The following is a 17,276-nucleotide window of genomic DNA, read 5'->3' as shown; positions in this document are numbered from 1 at the left end:
TTAGTGAAAGTTTAATGACAGTGTAAAGTCCAAGGTAAGAAAGTATAAGAGTTTGCGTTGGGAAGACAATTTTTAATGGTCAGGCTCCATTCACCATCATTTTGGAAATAGAAGTATTATATATTAAAGGGGAATTGCAGTATTTTTCAACATGGGACCTATATTTCAATCAATCAACCAATCAATCAAGACTATTAACAAATATTTATAAATGTGGTATGTGTAAATGAATGGTACTTACAAAAACTTCTGTATTCAGTCCAGTAGATCGGCTCAATGTAATCCTATGGGGCAACTGCGACACTTCACGAAATGTCCACTACAAGTGTTTTTCTGCCAATAAAAGGTGCAACGCATGTGATGTTACCAGACTCTTATCAAAGACCCAGAATAACAATTTAAGCCTTTTAACATTTTTATGTGAATTTCATGGACGAGTTGCCCCATTAGATTACATTGTAGCCACACGTTTTTGTAAGTACCATTCATTTACACACCCATATTTATAAATATTGGGCCGAGGTCGAAAAATATCGTTATTCCCATTTAATTTGGGGAGCCAGTTTACCTTTGGCCACATAGTTTTGTTCATAATCACTAATTTCTCTGCAACGAGCGAAAAAGCTCAGGATATTTTACTAGAGGGTTGATGGTTTAAAATAAAAAAAGAGCTTCAAGTGCTCTTGAAAAAAATACACTCTCCAGTGGAGTAATATATCTTTAATAATAATTATCTGACTCTAATCTCTTCGGCTCATTTTGAAAAGCAGTGTCTAGTTCAAACAGAAAGACACACATACTCAAAGTATCCGAACAAAGACACAAACCTGAGTTTGTTTTCTCTTGCTGCTGATATCTGACATTGTGTGGTCAAACTGACGTCTCACAATAATCTCTAATGGGTCAGCGCTCCCCTGAATGTCAGGTTATTTTAGCCAGTCACACACTAATAGGGATTTCATCTATCAAGCCGAACCAGGTCTCCTAGGAACTCCTCCTGGTTCGACCTTTCGCATCCCAGCCCACGGCGCCATTAGAGGGCATTCAGCCTCTGCTGCATTTTCTAGAAATGTTCTCATTTCTTCAAACTGAACCCGCTCGCAGCATGAAGTGAAGCATGGCCCAGTCAGGGCGGACGCCAGAGACCAGGAGTGACAAGCGCCATAAAATCTGTTTAACAAGCAGCGCGGAGCGATCTGATTGGAGGTTTTGAAGGTGGCCCTGTGGCGTGGAGCCACAGTCATAAGGAGGTGGGTAAATCAACAAGGCTCATGGAGATCCTCGCCCCTCCTCCTCCTCCTCCTCCTCTCTGACCACAGACAAGGCTGTGATACCAGCAGTGGGGTGGAGGGTACAACTACTGCGATGAGTGTTGTGGCTGAAGAGATGTCGTGTGAGGACAGGAGGAAGAGCAGCGACAACACGGCTGAAAGGACGCGGTGATCAGGCGAGTAACCAGAGGCAGGTCAGCCTGAGGTCTCTGAGTTTCAGCTTCGGCCTCATTAGTTTCTATTTAAAGCAAATAGTATCAGACTTTCTCACTTAGCTCGGCCATATGGAGTCATGAGAGAGCGAGCACCCATAACATTACATTATTTATGTTTATGTTGGCGTGACAAAACCTCTACAGGCCATGCAGCAGGAATTTGAATTAATAGTCTGACATGTGAAAATCACGTCTCCGAGGAACTATGGCTGTGTTCCAAATCACTCAGAAATATATTCTCTATTTATTCATGTTGGAAAATATGCTCAGTATAATATGGACCAACGTAGATGTGGCACGTTTTAACTGTCCAACAACAATGACGTACTTATCAGAGCACATAGATTCACCAACTATCGACTCAGCCGAAGCCCATGAATGTCAATACCTGGTTGGAAGAAGCTCCAGGAGAGTAACACACTTTAACTTTAACTTTCCCCTTTAATTCATCAAGCTGCACCAAATTGTACAAACACCAATTTTTTTTCCATCAGGATCCACAAATGACTCAAAAAACATCTCGCAATTCCCCGTCCCATCCTTCCACCAAGTTTCGTTGACATCTATTAGTAGTTTTTGTTAATTTCCTGCAGAGGTGAATCATTTTCATTGTGATTAACAACTTGCTTTGTACCGAAGTCTGTTTCCCCAGTGGAACTTGTCCCCCCCCCCCCCCCCCCCCCCATTCGAATTGTATCCTGTAATAGTTTCAGACATTTAGACACAGAAAACATTTCAAATACAACCAATAATCTGATTGTGTGGAAGATGCATTTGTGAGACACCAGGATTATGCACAAATCATTTTACACATCTGTAAATCATATTTTCAACATGAAGATGAGCAGATACACATTTGTGATGATCTAATTTTTCTCCATAACGTCCATATATATAAAGAAACAGCATTTCTTCATCGTGTTGATTCAGAAACTCTTCGCTGTTTCCCTCCAAACATATTTTCCTTTTGCAAATTACATGTGTTTAAACATAATTAGTCTTTGAATAGACTCATGTAGTTTGCGTGTGTGAATACAGGTCAGGATTGTGCTGAGGGTTTTCACAACAGGTAATTGCAGTGTTGTTGTTCAGAATGCTTCAAGCTTGAAATGTGTCCTCATGTGTTGATGCTTGAGAATTTTTAATGGTGCACGAGTTCAGAAATACCTTCAAAGTCCCCCCCCCCCCCCCGTGCACATGTATATGATGAAATCATCTGCATACGACAACAGGTTGGATTCTTTGAGCTTGGCAGGACACCGGCTCTTGGGCTAAATTTATCTACTCGGAGGAAACGTTCGCGAATTTTACGGTTTCTGCCACATGTAAGTATTAATAAACGGCGTGAAACCCTCCCTCGTGTCGTTACTTCAAACGCGGTAATAGGCTCATCGGTCGTGAGAGAGAGAGAACGTGGCGAGGAGCGGCTTCCTCTCTCCTGTCGCGTGTGCGTTTATCTCTGTGAGGATAAAAAGTTGGCATCAAATATCTGTAGCAGTCTTCCGCGGCCCGTGGTCTTGATGTGATTAGGATAAGGATCCGTGCGTGAGGCCGCTGTTGAATCAGATGCAAGTTTTAAGTCAGTGGTGAAAACTTTTTGTCATATCTAGGACAACAAAATCTTGTACTGTGAATAACAAATGTTAAATGCCTCAACTAGGCAACCATCTTTCTGTATCACATCACCCCTGCTGTTGGAAGCCATTACTGTCTGAACATTATCATGGGAGAGTGAGCACTCTGAAGAAGAGAGGAATGAGGGACATTGTGATTAGAAATGCAGAATTCTGAATTTGAGTACATTTACTCTTGTGTTTTAATTGATGTAAAGTGCATGTCTTGGCTTTGTTAAATTGTGTATATGTTCTGTAGTTTGACCAATTTCCGTTCTCCGGCTTTCTGCCACATCAAACATTCACACTTTGACGTCAAAGAAAAAAACCAAAGGCTCGTTTTCCCGACTGTTCCACCGACATTCAGCAAGAAGACAGTCTTTGCTCAGAAGGCCGAGATAAGAGCGACTGAACCGGGAGCCGACAACGCTGTGCAGCCCCCAGACATGGCGTGATTACTGACAGTCCCCCCGTCTGTGTTCATCCACCAATTGACTCATAGCGGGTAGATATATATCTCCAGTCTCCCACCTTCTGATTGAACACAGCAAGTTCATATAATCTTCCCGCACAATTGTAGGAAATCAATAACTGACGTGGAAGTGGAGCTGGGAGGGAAGGCCGCACCAAGGAAAGAGTGAATTAAAAAGAAGAAACTTCACCTTTTTAATGAATGTCAATGGGATTCCATTAGCGCTGCCCGCATCTGGCGGAAAGTAACGGATAAACTCGTTATCGCTGGATCTGCCAATTATTCTCAAGATTGGACAATTAAATGTTTAGTCTGTGAAATGTAAGGATGATGTGGAAAACAGACCGTGGCAATTTCCTGAAGTCCACAGAGATGCCATCACAAATCAGAATGTCACAAAGGTCTGGGACTGAGGAGCAGAAAGGAAATTCAACATTAATGTTTGATAAATGACAAATACAGTATAAGTATTTGATGTATGAAAATGTTGTCTCTTGAAACGCTCCTGCTCGTGACTTTAGCTCATGTGCTGCTGACATTTCTTTTGTATGTTTGTGTGTTTTTAATGTTAATTACATTTTTAGATTTTTTTTAAATCAGTTTTAATTGTTAAATGTGCAACTTTTCCATTTTTCATGCATTTAAAAGTTTGAATGATTGTCACAATGTCTGGAGATTAATGCTCTTTAACGCAGTGAAGTTATGTTCACATACACAAATTAGCATCTGGTTTACCTTTCTTGCACATGGACCATCGCAGACTGGGACAGATGAGTCACTGACTCAAACCTCTGCTGCTGCTCCTCATGAAACCACAACTTGTAATTCTCTGTGTTCACATTAAACTACAGAAATCCACTGTGTTTGTTTGCGAGCTGGTGACTTGTAGTATTGCTGAACTTTGGAGTGATTCAGGTGAACTACTGCTTCTGCTCTTTATGCCAAGCGACTCCCTGCTCCAACTCCACGTGCAGACACGAGAGTGGTATCGATCTCCTCATCGTACTCTTGGCAAGAAAGGAAATAAGTGTTTTCACAAAATATCAAAGGCTCGACTAAATGCCTTTCGAGTTTGTTAATCTCCGCAGCTGTCGACAAGTTTCTGTGCCATTATCTTAGGATATTAATTTCTTCAGTCTCCCAGGGGGTAAATTGTAAGTGGCCAAAGTCACTGATTTTCAGACTTTCTTCAGGGACATTAAACAACTCAACAAGCCCGCAGGTCCCAGCAGATCATAGCAGGTCATGTAAATATTCCAAAAGCCCCCAAAATAAAAGTAGGGAAGCAGCCTTCATCCATAATGAACTGTGGAACATCTTACCAGCAACTACTACAGGGACGGGCTGAGTGGACAAGATGAAATATGAATATTTTCTTCCAATTTTGATTTTAATTTGCAATGCTCTCCCTTTTTTTATTCCTTTTTTTATTATTATTGTTTTAATTCTTCATTTCACTGCCATTGTTTACACTTGGAGGCACAATACGCAACTTCGGTCTCTCAATCAAAACAACAACAAAAGACCTTGTTTGACGACGTCGTGAAGCAGCGTGGGATCATGGGAGTTGAGAATCTATCACCTGACACACGTGGCTGAGGCACAAATCATGTTCAAGGATGTGTACAAGTTTTATCCATGTTACGTAAAAGAATGTGTATTTCTCTCTAAGGACACAAGTCAACAAAGTTATGGTTGTTTTTTAGATATTTGTCATCAGTTGTTAAGATGACTAATATCTCGTCTTATTGTGGGAACAGTGGGTGTTGCTCAGGATTCAGGGACAGCTCCATTAACTCACAGTGGCCCGTGTGATGACTGAGCCGTCCTCACAGGTATTTATTATTTGTTTTGCTCCAGCTAATAAAGGAGGCCTCACATTTTTTTTTCTGGTATTGTTCATTTATTTTCGTTTACCTCCTGAGGGCAATTCTCTTCAGCATGTGGTGAGTAGAATAAATAAAATAAAACTCAGATGCTGTATCATCACCGAGGCAAACGCAGTTTTGGAAATTGATTACAATAGTAAACAGCGAATGTTTCTGTAAAGGGAACAAATACAGTTTGATGAAGAAGAATGAAGAATTCCTCATTTAAAACTGTGATGCAATTAAAAAAAATTGATTTAATGTCAAAGGTTGAAAATGAAAGAAATATTAGTAGTTCAATAATGAAGTGCAGGCTTCGGGGCTGGAGTCTGTGTCTTAACCAGCGTAAATGGTAAATGTTATATTTGACATGAACAGTGGAAGCAGAGGTCAGTCAAGCAGATAAGGTCACATTATCATAATCAGGCTCCACTCATCCTCTCCGCTGAAGTTTCGTCGATACTCATCACTGACAGCGAAAAATAATTTCAGTAAAGAAACGCAAATTAGTGCGTGTAATGTGATTTTCTCAAGAAAAACATCCAAACGCTATGTTGCAGAAGTTGTATGATGTTGTTAGCAGAGCTGCAGCTGATGTCCATGTAGGATATTTATCTAAATAACCAGGTAAAGTCTCCTGTGATCCGAGTGTGCGGCACAAACCCGTCCATGAAAGGACTGAACGCCCAGGTGGCATTTCTTTTGAATCAAAAAAGGAGCCACATCTCAAAGACTTCTCAACAGAATGTTCTTATGCTGATAAGCCGGCTGTGAAATGGGACACTGAACCGCAACCTTCTCCTAATCGGTGCCATTGGGCCCCGTCCAGCCCGCTCAGCCTGATCGCAGCGGCACAAAGTGGCCAATGGATCCAGTGAAGAGTGAGACGTGAACATGCCCAGTCCATTCAGCGAGGAACCCGCAACCTCCCCATTGTTCTTTTTCTTTATTGTGTAATTCAATGAGAAGGAGAAAGAACAATGTTGCCCCAGTGGGTAAGAATCAAAAGAAACGCAGATGAACATCACTCCCCTCACAGGACACTGACACCATGCTGGAGGGTTATCGAGGACACCGACGCCACGTGTCCCCGGTCGCCTGTGTCCTTGTCCACAACAATCAGTCATCTACGTATGGATGAATCCACATCCCTCTTGCCAGCAGCAGAGCGAGTGGAGCTGCCATGCGTCTTGTGAATATACAGAAGATGCATGTACGTGGGGCCAGTGAGGGGACATTAAACTGGTACGTTTTGGTTTACAGCCGTGTTGTCTCTTAAAGATCCCTGACAAGATCGTCTTTAACCTTTCACCTGTCAATTTTCCGCACAAGGAATATCTTGGTTACAAATCTTTAAAAAATTAAAACCTTGGTTTCTCCACTGGTGAGAGCGTCCTGCTTCTTTTCTTGGCACAAGCATTCACATCTGCCTCCCGTCGTTTCTGCCTCCTGCGTTAGTTGGACTCCAGATGGAAGCAGCTTCGCCCGGACACAGACATGCTCCTCTCCAGATCTGTCAACCTGACACGAAGTAATTGCAATTCATGTATGCATCCTCAGCCCCGGTCTGAGGTGATCAATGCCAGTTCAAGAGTATCTTCCATCTCCCGTCATGGGCTACAACTTCACGCTGAAGAGGAGGGAAAGCAAACGGTGCACACCACGCCGGGAGAAAATGAAGAGTAAACCAGCCACCGTGACCAGGGACTTGGTTTTATATGTTACTCACCACGGAAATGGGCAGTAAAATTGTGTGGTGTGTGTAAATGTATATATTGTTGGTATATGCAATTCGATCACACATCTTGAAAAAATACCTGACATATTTGATATATAATATATTTACAACATTGATAATGAGTTTGTGATTTATTGCAGTTAAAAAAGCATCAAGTTGTCATGAAACATACACTCCAGGATGTAATTTATCGAGTAATAAATACCATTTAAATGGGTCCCATCTGCAGGCGGGCCCTGTAATTTAGGGTGACGTTTAGGGAAGCCGGGCTTCAGTAGCAACTGGACCGAATGTCATGGTTTTTAATTGCTCCTATAAATATGAAGGGGTTTGTTAATAAGCACTGGTTTTCTCCTGAACATTATAAATACTGGATCTGTGTGGGCAGTTCTCTGGCCCAGGGGTTATTTCAGCGTTGGTTTTGAACGAAGCGGCTGCAGCTGTGCCAGTCGCGCTGAAAACTGTCACATGAAAAGAACGTGTGGGAAAACAAATCTGACTGACGGCTGCTGCAGTGTAAACTGTTTGTTAATGTCATTCCACAGATCCTGGTTTTTTGGTGTGTTTTATACTGTTTTTATAACTTTCGGTTGGAGACAGATGCAACTATGATGTGAACTCAGTAAGCTGTCGGTTTCCGTAGCAACCGCATCCTGCCAGCGCTGGTTTGATCGGCCGTGTGAATAGATCCTCCCGTCTGTGAATGCCACAGTGTGAGACTCTTTTGCTGCATCACCTCAGATTTCGTTTGTTTGTTTGGAGTCTGAACGAGACAAGATGGGTCGTGTGGCCTTTTCTCTGGTGGCGATATTTGAAGTCTGGTCCTGATTCACTTCTGATTTCAGGGTTTGGCTGGATCAGTTATTCCAAAGATAATAATCCAAGAATCTGACTCTCACATCCCAAACTCTGTGGTGATTAATGCAAATCTAAATTTAGACTTAAATCAAATAATCTAATGGTGCTGCAAACCTTTAGATTTATTACTATTTATACTATCTTGTACATATATAACAGTGTTATGCTTTAATTAGCTGGTGTTTGATTTAATCGTATGTTTTAATTTCACAGCTTGGATGGAACAGCCAGAGGAAAAAAAGCGTCTTCTCTGCCCAAAGACCTGCACCGCCAGGAGTCAGCTCAGACTGAGAGAAGGCAAATGAGGTTCAGAGGATCAGACAGATTAAATGTGCATTTAAGAACAGATGGAAGCTGATGCTGCTGCTGCTGCTGCTCAAGATTCAAAACATTTTCTCTCCCCCACAGTCACCGGTGGACCTCTGGTCTGTCTGTGCAGCTCCGGCCGTCAAAATGCAACAACCAGATTTGGGTAATTATAGATATACTCAAACTTGCACTCACGCAGCGCACCACCTGTGGCTTTCAGGAAGTATGATACAGAAACTGAAATAAACATATAAAAGACTGAGAGGATGTGCAAAGAACACCTAAAAGCCTTGAGGTGGATGGCGCTGGAGAGAAAATAAAGGTGTAAGACCTTCGTGGCGGAGATGGAAAGCCTTGTCAGACCTTCTAGTGCTTTCCTGCCATTGTGAGTTTCAGTGAAGGCACCACTCATGTTCATGGTTGCATGTTTTAAAGCACAGGCTTTAAATAAAGTAAAGTACCTCATGGGAAATGTGTGCCCTCGGTTTCCTCCTCTGCTCTCGGATTTTTCTGTGCAAGAAGTCGGTCAAAATTCCCCGATCAATAAAGAGCCAGGTGTGGTGTTGGTTGCTGGTCGTTGTGGGTGCTATAGCTTTACAACTTTGAGAGTTCAGCGCAGGCGGTTACTTTTCATGCACTCCCGCCCTCTACAGCTTTATTATTACACATTATTACAAAAAAAAAAAATAATCCAAGAGCAGAAGAACTCTGAGAGCAGACGTTTCACAATAATACACAGAAGCAGCGTGAGTGCGAGAAGAGCTGAAGTTGGACAGTTTGAGCGCAAGCAGAGTGAAAGCATTATGAAACCTGAACATGAAATCAATAAGCCCTGCTCTCAAACTGAGAGATCACACTCTTGATATAAGGATTGAAAAATACTTCACCGAGGGTACTTTCACGTTAATTTGGAAATCGTGTAGATATTCACAGAACCCAAAGTACAAGGGTTATCCCGTTAATCTACACTAAGAAAGAGGATTGACAGTTTTTTGGCAATATTAATACGACTATGAGTAGTAGCAGGAAAAAGGTTGTGAAATCTTTGCAGTTTGAAAAATTGTCCCCATAAAATCACCACTTCAAATTCCAAGCAAATTAACATTAGAACCGAATCTCCACCAATGCGTCGTAATTAAGACATAAAACATTTTTGTGATGCTCAACCAGAATGTTTTTTATTGTCTCTCAGCCACGTACACTTGTTGTTGGAATGGATTTGTTTACTTTGTGCCCCATGCACATTAAACATAAGGGTTATAAAAGACTCCACTGAAGAGCAGTGACATCTCCATTCATGTTTGGCTGGTTGGCAGCGAGTGGGAGATTGCTGAGGTGATTCTTTCTTTTTAGTTGGTGGATAAAGAATCAAGGACTTCCTTTTTTTTAAGCAAACTGATAAAAAACAGAACCCCGGGCGTAGTGTACTTTGTTTGGAGCTGAAGATGAAGTTTCAGTTTTTTCAATTTGTACAATTTCATACAGGTTAATCTTAATAGAATCTTCAGTGCGTACGTGTGTGTGTGTGTGTGTGTGTGTGTGTGTGTGTGTGTGTGTGTGTGTGTGTGTGTGTGTGTGTGTGTGTCTGTGTGTGTGTGTGTGTGTGTGTGTGTGTGTGTGTGTGAGCCCAGACGGAGAGGAACTCGGCGAAAGACAAAGGGAAAAGAAACGACTTCTCATCAATCTAGCAGACAGTCATCAATGTTCATTTGTATAGCTCTCCTGTGGCGGATGGTCTGAGCGTGGTTTCGCTGTGGAGCAGCCGAACTGAACTTCCTGTTTTCTCTGAAGGTCAGCGGAGCAGTTATCCACTTCACGTTGCTTTGAGAAACGATGTGAAAACATCAGCGAGCCGCCATAAATCACAGCCTTGTAATATTCACGCCACAGTCGAAGGTGGGAGTCTCTCTCCCATTCCGCTAGGATAGGTGTCCGACTCGTGATGTAGAGGGACAGGCTGCAGAATTAGTTGCTAGGTTGCAGAGTGCACGGTGTAAGACACAGAGGGGAAGCCAGGGAGAAAGAAGCAGCAAACATTTATTAAAGCTGTGTTTTCCTGCACACACACACACACACAGACAGACGGACACCTTCCACCCTCGGTTTAGCTGCAGCTGAGAGGCCAATTGTCTGCACTGGGTTTCTCGCTCCACTCTGCTATTACATTTCTTAAAAGTGGGGATTTCACCGCCAGAAACGGGGCCATTATCTTCACATTTGGGGCTTCGCAGAGAAAAGTGAGAAAAAATGTTGTGTATTTCACTGTTGCTCCAAGGCAGAAACTCTTGCATCGCCCAGAATGCATTGCGTGCAGTATAGCTGCCAGACATCTCCTGCGTCCACTCCTTTTATTGGCTCTTTCCAAATTGCTTCCACTGGGGATTGATTTTTCCATGCTAGCGAGCATTTTAGCCGACATCTCTTCGCTGAGGCTTTTTGCTCAATTCAAGGTATTTTCTTCACCTATCACGGAGTCTGGTTTCACATGTTGCATGTCAGTCACTTTTCAAAAATATAAATGTACCGGTACGTGCACTTTCACTAGCCAAGACACTGGAAACAATAATACAGAAAGTATATCAATCCATCTACTAACGGAGAGCTGCGTTTTCTTTTCACACCACTATCTCGGCTTAAAGAAAACCACTGAACTCTATCTTATATCTCAAGGTCAAGACGCCGAGGAAATTCCTGTCATTCTTTAAAAAGAAAAACACTCAAACACAGAAAGCAGCAGCCCTGTCCTCACAGTGCAACAGGTAGGATATCTCAGGTGAAGGTTTATCATGAGGAAATAGTTATTCTTATTATTAATCTCTAAATGAAGATACATAAAATACATATTTACCCTGATATGAAGTAGGAGACTACAGAGCTACAACATTGCAAATAATAAAAGAATATATGTTCTTCAAATTGCAAAAAGAAACCATCATTATCATTATTTGTCTCAGGGGACGGACACCCATGCCCCTCACGCTAATTGCGCCCCCCCCCCTATAGATTTTTGGCTTGCGTGACGTCCCTGATTTTTCATTACCCCATAAAATCGTTACAAGAATTGTGATGAAGACGTGGACTGAGTGGACCATTTTACAGCTCAGTGCAATTTAATGGCAAACATTTCACCCTTCGTATATCAGGGATCAGCGATTAGGTTCAACCAGGGGCCGGTTTTTACAGCATTTCTCAATAGGGGGATTATTATTTTTTATTTAAGAATTTATCTGGGGGCAGATGTTATTTTTCCCCCGAGAGACAAACGCTGCATGTGAATGTATCTTCTGTTTTCCACCGTGAGAGCAGGGATGCAAATGACAGGTTATCTACACCACATAAATAAGTGGTCTGCTTTATGGATGAAGAGAACATATTGTTTATGGTCAACAACCTGTTATTTGCTGACCTATGGTAGAGCCTCATATGAATAGTTCTTACATCACTAATCAGTTTGACAACCATGTTCATGACCTCTCTCTGCAACCAACAAACAGGTCCACAAGCTGCCTGCAGGCGGGAGCCACACTCACCCCCCCGCCAGCACCACACCTCGGCCCCCTGCGGCACGTCAGCACCACACCTTCTGTCAGAGTGGAGCCGGACACCAGGAACTTTCACATATCTGGAAACATGGAGTCAATAACACTCCCCAACTCAACTCAACTCGGTGCTCGGCAAATACATCCCACGACTGACGTTAACGCCATGTATCGCAATGTTAAAGAGAGTAAAAAAAACTGTCCCACAAATTCTGTCGTTTTTTGTGTTTTTGTGCGTAATTGTCTGATTTTCAGTCTGAGCTTCAAAACATCCACTCTGAACATGTCTGAGTTCCCAGAGTTCTTTCTAAGTCCAAGGCCAATGACTCAAATCAGATTAGTTTTTTTCATTCAGAGACCTGAGCCACGTGTATTTGTTGTTCATTATCTGCTTCACCAAGATAGAACGATCAGATTTGACAGAAATATCGGAATTTAGCTTTGGGGCCTGAAACATGTGAAACGACTGAAGCCCCAGATGTCAGGTGACGAGATGTGATTGTGATATTTCACTTCCACGTACAGCAGCTCTGGTTCTGGAAACACTGACATTTCCCGTTGGCCTAACAACAACATAACCTGTAAACTGTGTCTGTGTTCACTCAGTTCCTCCGCGTCTCCCCTGTGACCTTGTGTTGTAGAATCCTGTTGTTTGTTCCTAGACATTTAAGGCAGACTTTTAAATATTAGATGAAGCGAAGACACTTAACGGCAAAGGCACATTCATCCTGCAATAAAAAAAAAAGATGGCTCCATTCATGGGATTATGAAAAGGCCTGATGTTGACGAAATAAAAATGAATGTGGGAGTTTAGAGGTAATCCTTTGTCTAGATTATATCTGTAGAGACATTTAAAAAAAATAAAAGCATCTATAATATTTGCTGGAAGTCTTTACAAAGCACATGATGGGAAGTAGCCACCTTTGTGATAGTTAATAATGATTGTTGTGTCTTGTGTTGCTTTTCGGACGTCCCCTGAAACATTGTGGGTCAACTTTTAAAATCAGTTGCTCCGATTTTTCTCTTTTATCCATTTGTCGTCGTTGCCATTTCTCAGATATTTCCCGTCACCTCTGGTTCCAGTCTCCTCAGGTTAGAGTCAGTCCTTTAATCCGCGTGGTTCTCCGCCGGCATCGAGTTTTAATAAACAAAGGGACGAGAACGCTGCAGTGAGTGCACACACATTTGTATGCTCTGCTGTTTCTGGCTGTGTTGCTATTTCAGGCGACGAACACTTCATTGTTTTCAGTGTTGTTGCAAGAAGAGATATTGTTGAACCCCCCCCCCAGAGGATGTCAGCTGTGCCATGTGAAAACATAAGCATAACATCGTTGGCATATCAAGTAGAACTGGAAGTGGAAGAATATGATTTTTTTGTTGTAGGCCTGTAAAGACTGTGATAACTGATAGTTGTGCTGGTTATGTCACATGGTCAACTTGGGGCCATTGATCTTGGCTAAAATCAAGATGGTTTCATCTACTGTCATTTTGTCTCTCAAGCAGAAAACAAATGATTACAGAAAATGGACACCGGCGTCGGCCCTAATCGCCGAAAGCTTTGTGATCTCAACTATCTTTTTCTTCGCCTCCGTCTTCTTCATGTACGACATCTCTTATTCATCTTGAGATATTGCGTCAATCACAAACGTCATCAACTCGCCCTCCGTGTTCTCACATGGGCTCACGCCGACATCATATCAGGAGGCGGGAAGGAAAATTCCAGAAAGTGTCAACTGACTCAGACGTTCGCCTTCTCAAACACAGCCCCTCCGTAAAGTTTCGAGAAGATGTCCTGGCCTCAGTGTCTCAAAGCAGCTTTACAAACAAAGTACACACCCACACCCGCCTTTGTTGATGAGCATTAGCACATTTCATTGCTTTGCTGCAAACGGTGACCTGAGAGGAGGCACTCACAGACGGACGAGGAGTTTATTTTTCTTTCTTTCCGTCTTTTTATACCGTTTCTGCAGGCTCTTAAGAAAAAACATGAAAATCCACTCCAGAGGTGCAAAGACAGGACCTGACCTCTCTCCGTCCCTCTCGCTGACTTTGAAATATCTCTCCTGCTTTTCTCGCCTGACCATCTGTCTCTACACTTATCTGTAATATTTGCATATGCTCATCTTTTTTCGTTTGGTCTCACCTTATGTTTGCTGACTGTAAATCAAAAAGTCAGCGAGAGTGGGCAGGGTGGGAAAATGGTTGATAAAGGACAAAATCACCATTATGGCCAATGTGCAGATGTCCTACGACTGTGGCCTGATTGCTGGTGCAAGATTGGCTGATGGGAGTTTTTCTGAAGCTGCACATCCCCTGAAGTTTTCACTCACAGCAGCTTCTAGAGTTTCCAGCGAGCAGAAGCCCTGCGGACATGAACATTTTGTCATTAAGGGAGGTCATAGGGGAAAGGCCAGGGTCAGACTTTGGAATCCACAGCATGAAGCCATGGACCCAACCTGGCAATGCGTCAACAATCCAAAGTGCTGCTGGTGGTGGTGTAAGGGTGAAGGGATCATTTTCTTCCATCCACACATCTATACCGCTTATCCTTTTAAAGGTCGCTCACATTCACAACTACGGTTAATTTAGAGTTCCCTGTTTAAACCTCTTATTAAGCTGCATGTCTTTTGACTGTGGGAGGAAGCTGGAGCACCTCGAGGGAAACCAGCATAGACACGAGGAGAACATGTAAAACATGGCTGTAAAACCGTGATTACAACCAAGAACGTTGTTGCTGTGAGGCGACAGTGAGAACAACTGCAAGGAAAGTTTTTTCTTGCCAAATTCAATCCCAATCAAAGATGGTTTGAGATCTCAATATTGTTGCTGATCATCTTCATCCCTTTATGGCCACAATTTACTATCTTCTTGTGTTTTCTTTGTGTTCCTACTTAAAAGACTTGATGAGGATAAAATGAAAGGTCTCCTTCAGGTAAACAAGTGAATAGATTATTATTATCATAGATTTTTCGTATTCATTTTCACATTTTTATCCTGATTAATTAGTAAAACACCCTGTATAACGCAAAAACATTCTTTATTTCTTAAGTCCCCTGTCCTTTAATATCATCTGGTCAATATCTTCCTCTGTTTGTCTCATATACGATTGATTTGGCAAATAAATCAGAAGTGCACGGGTCAGCATGTTGCCGTGTCCTTGTAGTTTAACTGAACACAACAGCCCACGTTGCTTGGAGCAGAATAGATGGTCCCACATTCCCATCACATACAACCTTGAATCATGTGTGCGAGCACCACCTCTCAGTGTCCCATCATCATAGAGGCTACACTTCTTACAGTTCACATAACCATAACTGTCTTCAATATGTATTTATTGTATATAACCTCACACACACACACTCTCACCATCATCTAAGTTGTAATAATGACACAGATGAATGTGTTGTTTTTGTCCAAACTGAATTCATCATTATAACATTCAGTGCTCATTGGAAAAAGTAAGTGAACGTTGAAATGAGTGACATGAACAGCAGCAAACTGGAGTCAGAAGGGAACGACACTGACAGTCAGTTGATTTCACACGTCCACAAAGGCCCCGCGGCCCCCGTTTCATTTACACAAGATTCATTCCCCTCTCGTGCGTTACTAAGGAAAGTTATTTTTTTTAAAAATCTGGATTCGCACGTTTTATATGCATCAAAATGTAATGGTTTCTTTCTTGGCCCATGTTTCATCTTTCCAGCAAGATTTGTTGGAATCCATTCTGTAGCTTTTGTCCAATCCTGTCGACAGACCAACCAACGAACCAACCAACAAAAACAACAACTACTAAACAAGTTTTTAAATAACTCATCAAACATAATTTTTTTACGAAATATTTACTAATACATGATCTTTAACTCGTCTAATGTCAAATAAATGAATTTACAGCATTGTCTCTATTATGCAAGTGGATTACATGCACAACATGTCTGTCTGGTTTTTACTGCAGAACCAGGAAGGCCATAACAGGAAGTTGCTAGACAGGAAGCTCCTAAACCGGAAGTGATGTCACTGTGTAACACATATGGACAAATAATAATAATTTTTACAAACAAGTCATTATCCATCTTTCATTTTCAACAAAAAATAGGCACCAACGAATTATTTCAACTAAAATGCTTTAAGGGCAACACAGTTATAACTGTAACACAAACATAGTGAGTCAACTATTCACGAAAGCAACAGTTGACGTGAACCATACTTTCAAAAAGAACATCTCAGAGGACTTATGATAAAAAACGTTTTTTTGACAGGTTTCGAGATAACTGAATAAACCCTTGCAGCTTTATGCAGAGATTTTGTTCCACTCTTGCCAGAATGTGAGCGTCTGGCCGAGACGTCTCCAAAATCCCGATGATCAGCGAGAGGAAATCATGTTACTCGGTTGCACGGAGCCACAGAGGAAGCCGCCGCCGCTCCCCCGGTGCATAGGTCAAATTCAGTTGAGTCATAGCATGAAGTCATATAGCAGCCATGTCGAGCCATTGATGCTTGAACCCATCTCTGCCACCAGACATCCATGATGTGCTAAAGCCTGCAGTGATTGCCTGACTCACGGTGGAGTTTCACTGCAGCGGGGGGGGGGGAGTGGGATTCCTGCTGGCTTCATGTGATTGGCGCTTAATGGAGTCCGTCTGCGTTGGTGCGGGGCAGGAATCCTGCGGTCGAACACACTTCACTGTGCATCAACAGCCCGCTGACTAGGTTTCCATCACTCGTGGTACGACCGGGGGTCACTGCTTGACAGAGGTGTGCAAATGAAAAATAATACAATGCTCTCCACAAATAAATTGAGTCACAAACATGCATGGACGATACACGTGTGATCGCAGAAGTCTCAGAGAGTGAACCTGCAGTTTTGGCACTGAAGCTAATATCTTTAGCTGCTTCCAGACATGTGTGAACACAAATGTCCGAGTGAGACGCTCCACAGTTTCTGCGGGAGAATCCGATGTGTGAACACAAGGCGCCACAGGTGCAAAGGCTTCTCCACCTCTCGCCTGACAAATGCGGAGGACTCACGGTGTTGTGGACGCGTCTGTGCAGAAAACATCCCGCTGTGTTGTGCATTTGTGAAAAGCAAACTGTGGGTTAACTCCGTAGTCAATTCTCCGGATGTTATGTCTCTGATTTTATCCCCACAAACTCTCTAAACACAAACTCTCTGGATCTTTTGTCTTCTACGTGTGTGACTCCGCTTTTTCACCTGGAGATATTAGTTTTTCTTTTCTCTCACTGAGTCTGAGGTTTTTGATCAAAAAGCATCTTTACTAAACCTCTGAAAACTCGTTGTGCCTGCTTACATAAGACACTGAGATAATACAAGTCTCCCTGTCATGTACAGTTGTTAGATTCTGATTCTCATCAGCCCAAATGTGTGATTTGCGTAA

The sequence above is a fragment of the Hippoglossus hippoglossus genome, chromosome 12, assembly GCF_009819705.1.
Source record: "Hippoglossus hippoglossus isolate fHipHip1 chromosome 12, fHipHip1.pri, whole genome shotgun sequence".
Lineage (NCBI taxonomy): Eukaryota > Metazoa > Chordata > Actinopteri > Pleuronectiformes > Pleuronectidae > Hippoglossus > Hippoglossus hippoglossus.
This window is presented reverse-complemented; position numbering follows the sequence as displayed.